We start from the raw sequence: 5,068 nt of genomic DNA on the forward strand, positions 1-5,068 counted from the left end.
ATTTCAAAACCCAAGATGTTTAAAATGCTCCTCACGTTAGATGGGGCCCTCTCTGCTAATGCCACATCAAAGGATCCTGCCTGATTCCATAATAACTTACAGTTTGTCGAGCAGAAGGTTTCAACAATCAGACCAAGCTGTACAGACTCCCAAGACAAGTGATTTTTAGTGTGTAAAAGGGGGACCATTTTTAAAGACTGAAAAGCCTCTTAAAAGGTAGGCTTACTCTGTAAAACATGGATCTCTTTGAATCTGCTGCCCTGTTACATTTTTTATGGTACTTTGAAGCTGCTAATCATCACTATAGCCTTTTGGCTGGGAAATGGGGATAAGGTTGCTTGATGGCTGTGGCCAAAACTTCTTTCACTGGCTGCCCCAGGCTGAAAGTAGACAAAACACTTGGCTCTGGGGGTGGGTTGATTGATTGAGTTAGTGTTCGGGAAGATAAACTGCAGTGCAAGTGCTCGTGGAAGAGTCACCTGCCTTGAAGATGATTAATTGCATATTCAAAAAGTCTCCTTTTTTGCACATCCCTGCGGGAAAGGCAGATGGCAATGCTCCGTGCTTCTACAGCATCTTCCATCTTGTGATCTCGTTATGCATTTACACTTCATGGCATGCATTTAAAATTCGTCCTCCCTTTCCCCCAGACTTTATTACCGTTTTAATTCTTGTTCATTTCTTTGTGGAATTTTCTATTGCCTGCCTTTTCTGTAACATACCTTTCCTAAACCTATATGCCAGGCTCTCTTGCTCAATTTTAATGCCAGTAATATCTCTTAAACTTATTGTTATCACTTTATCTCACTAGATGGATCTGTTGATATGCATTTGCCTTGTTAAGCTGTTAAAAGGTATTTATTCTTGCTCTTGTCCTTCCTTTCTCTTTCTTGTGTTTGATATGCTCAGGATTTGTGTTGGATATAAATATTATTCTCTTGCACAGCAGAGCCTTCTGGACTCGTTGCAATCCAGTAGACTAGCACAATCTCCTGAAAACTTGCAAACATGTAACTCTCGCTGATGAAGACTTGGATGCCTACTTCTCCTCTTGCCTTACCTTCTCATAGGTCTGTCAGTGAATAGTCATCTTACATAGCGTTAGGATTTTAATACGAATTCTCCTATAGATCCTTTGCTGTTAAGAATGAAGACAACCTCCTGTAGACTTCATCGCAAAAAGTGGAGAGGTGGGAGGAATGAGATATTTCTTTTCTATCTCTGGTATGTAGAGTGGCATAGCTTGGCGTAGCCCTGAGATCCTTGTTCCAAGTCCTATGCTCAATCCATTAGACATACCTTTCATAAACCTATATGCCAGGCTGTCTTGCTCAATTTTAATGCCAATAATATCTCTTATTTTAGATCTCTTAAATAGTTTTATTTAAATAAGTCCCTTAGTCCAACTTTCTGTGACAGCCCATTAGTTATTTCTATGACTCCGCCATGAAAGATTCTGCAGTATTTTAGATTTATTGAGAGAGAGGCACCATTACTCCTCATCTGAATATGCCATCTGAAGGATCTCTGTTATCACTAGGCTAGCCGTTTGATTGACAAGATAGTACAACTTCAGAGTAAAATATGCATCTCCTTGCCATTTGGTAAGCATTGTACCATGTTGCAATGATGTATGATCCCAGTGAAGCCCCAGAGCCGTGTGCATATGGACAGAAAATGCGCCTGGTCTTTATTTAGATTTTTTTATCATCTCCCAACATCATGGTACAGCCGAGTGCTGCTCCTGGGGAAAGAAGCACAAAAATATGCAAAACCACACGAATAAAACTTTTTCCCTTCTAGCTTTGTTGAAGGAATACGTTCAAAACACTGACTTTGTGAGAGAGTTGTTTTTTTTTTTCAGGTAAAATGTAAGGATTCTGATCCATTTGAGAGGCTAAATGCAGAAAAACAAAGTCAAAGTGAATTAGGTTGTACATTTAGGTACATTAGGGAGAAGAGATTGATGTCATATATCTTGACTTCAAAAAAGCCTTCGATCTGGTGTCCCATGATCGCCTCTTGGAGAAACTGGCCAATTGTCGCCTTGGGTCCTCCACGATCCGCTGGCTGGAAAATTGGCTCCGGGGTCGGACCCAGAGGGTAGTAATCGATGGAAGTCACTCATCGTAGTGTCCTGTGACCAGTGGGGTCCCCCAGGGCTCTGTCCTTGGACCCATACTGTTCAACATCTTCATCAATGATGTGGACACTGGAGTCAGAAGCGGACTGGCCAAGTTCGCCGATGACACCAAACTTTGGGGCAAAGCATCCACACCAGAAGACAGGCGGGTGATCCAGGCTGACCTGGACAGGCTCAGCAAGTGGGCAGACGAGAATCTGATGATGTTCAATGCCGATAAATGCAAGGTTCTCCACCTTGGGAAAAAAAACCCGCAGCATCCTTATAGGCTCGGCAGTGCTATGTTGGCTAGCACTATGGAAGAAAAAGACTTGGGGGTCATCATTGACCACAAGATGAACATGAGCCTGCAATGCGATGCGGCGGCTAGTAAAGCGACCAAAACGCTGGCTTGCATCCATAGATGCTTCTCAAGCAAATCCCGGGACGTCATTCTCCCCCTGTACTCGGCCTTAGTGAGGCCGCAGCTGGAGTACTGCGTCCAGTTTTGGGCTCCACAATTCAAAAAGGATGTGGAGAAGCTTGAGAGAGTCCAGAGAAGAGCCACGCGCATGATCAGAGGTCAGGGAAGCAGACCCTATGATGACAGGCTGAGAGCCCTGGGGCTCTTTAGCCTGGAGAAGCGCAGGCTCAGGGGTGATCTGATGGCCACCTACAAGTTTATCAGGGGTGACCACCAGCATCTGGGGGAACGTTTGTTCACCAGAGCGCCCCAAGGGATGACGAGGTCGAATGGTCACAAACTACTTCAAGATCGTTTCAGGCTGGACATAAGGAAGAACTTCTTTACTGTCCGAGCCCCCAAGGTTTGGAACAGCCTGCCACCGGAGGTGGTTCAAGCGCCCACATTGAACACCTTCAAGATGAAACTGGATGCTTATCTTGCTGGGATCCTATGACCCCAGCTGACTTCCTGCCCTTTGGGCGGGGGGCTGGACTCGATGATCTTCCGAGGTCCCTTCCAGCCCTGATGTCTATGAAATCTATGAAATTTAGCGCTGAACAGTGGTTTTTATTTAATTGGATGGTAAGTTCTTTAGCCTTGGCTTCCCTCACTTGTATGAAAGCATCTGGTTCCTTCATCTATAAGTCTTTTCCATTTTGTTCTCAATACTGTTTTATCAGTGGCATATGTGATCATACAAGGTGCCTGGGCAAGCAGAGATGGCCGTTGGGCAAGTTCAGCCAATACCATGTAAGACTTTGGAAGGCAACCTTGAAATAAATTCTATTCAGCAGAGAACTAAGTAGAGCATGAAGTGTTTTAGCACCTTTTTAACGAGCAGACAAGCTACAGCATTTTTCACATGGCATCGAATGAATTGTTGGAATGAGCCATCCACCTTCAGTGAACTCCCAGCCTGAGCTGTAAATTGCCCTTTTAAAAGAGCTTTTCCTATTGCATGGAAGATATCATATTTTAGCCGTTTGGAAAAGTAAACTTCGTTGCTAACCGAGGAAGTCCCTGTCTGACTCTAACGTCGGACATCTCCAGGGATGAAGACGGCTTAATCTGAACATCACAGAGCAACGCTCTCGCAAAAGGACTCGGAGATATCCAGGAGAATAAATTTCCACCCTCTACTTCCCCTGTGCAAAATAGTTTCTTTTCTACTTAGGAGAACATTTACAATCTTTGATCTCCTCAGCCTGAAGAAGGGTGTATGAGCCCAAAAGCTTGCAAAGAGAGGAATTTTCTTGCTACTATTTAGTTGGTCTAATAAGATGTCACCTCTGACTCAAGAACTTTGTGCATCTCTCTTCCTACTGCAGCGTTCAGAATAGCCGTCTTGCAAGCTCCCATGGTGCAGGCCTCGTTACCAATATTGCTTCAATGCCTACAGGTTCAGTTTTGAGGATCAAAGCCTTGTTTTGGCAAAGGTTGTCAGTGGGAAAGCTCACTGGTCCCCGGTGGGTTTGTTTCCCTGGGCTACTACTGAAATATTGTGAATTGGATTCTACGGGCCTTTCATCTTGTTGAACCTCTTTGAAGTGAGATCGAATCTGACGTACCTCGTTTCCTCTTCCACCAGGATTTCCTCTGTTCTGCTGGGTTTGTGGATTACCGCAGAGATTTCTGAAACCATAGTCTGAAAAACGCTGGTACAGTTTACGTATGCACTGTTCTCCTCGTTCACGCTTTCCTAGAACAAATTTTGCATTTTTGGCTGCATTTTCAAAGAATTATTTCCTTGTCACGGTTAGGATGGAGCAGACCTTCTTTTTTTAGGCGGTGAATTTTCATGATCAGTATTGCAAGCCTGATTTATTTAAGCACTTAGTGCATTATCTAACTTTTCCTTGCAGTGATTGATGTATTTTTTCGCTTTAATTTTATTTCCAGGCCTTAGTAAAAATGTGGTGGAAAATATTTCCTTGTTCCAGTAATGGACTGATGTATGAGAAGGGTTCCTGTAGAATCAGGTCTTAGGTAAAACAAAAAAACAAAAGCTTTGAAGACTGTCCAGTACATGGAGGAGGCTTAATTTCTTTGAAGGTTTGGAAAATGTTAGTTCAGTCGGAAACTGCAGTAAAATCAATTGGAAACTGTTTGTTGGAAATGCTGACCAAATGTGAACCATAGGTCAGGTCATTGCATACTGGAGGTGGGCCTCTGGAAGCGTGTCCTGTGGTGGATTTACAGAAGAGTGAGACGCACAAGTCATTCAGATGGGTCTAAAATTGAATGGACTCGAGCCTGGTTATTTTTGTGTCTGTTTGCGTGCAGGATTGCGGAGGTAATTCATGACGTACAGAGCACTTTATTGATGCATGCTTGGGATTTGGGAAAATTTCTTATTCCAGATGGTAAATGAGATGTCAATGCAAGGTTAGAAAGGTTTTTGTCACGACCTGAAGATTTGAAAGAAAAGGGGGTACAGAAGATAAGAGGATGATTGCTTACCTAGCCCTTGCATGCTCTTT

The 5,068-nt window shown here is 43.5% G+C and overlaps 1 protein-coding gene across 1 annotated transcript in view; it reads left to right on the forward strand.

Annotated features, from left to right (window-relative positions):
• Nucleotides 1–5,068, forward strand: part of EXOC6B (exocyst complex component 6B) — a 197,696-nt gene that overhangs the window by 149,278 nt on the left and 43,350 nt on the right. The gene's annotated exons all lie outside the window — the stretch shown is intronic.

This window comes from Alligator sinensis, unplaced genomic scaffold (assembly GCF_000455745.1).
Source record: "Alligator sinensis unplaced genomic scaffold, ASM45574v1 scaffold12_1, whole genome shotgun sequence".
Taxonomy (NCBI): domain Eukaryota; kingdom Metazoa; phylum Chordata; order Crocodylia; family Alligatoridae; genus Alligator; species Alligator sinensis.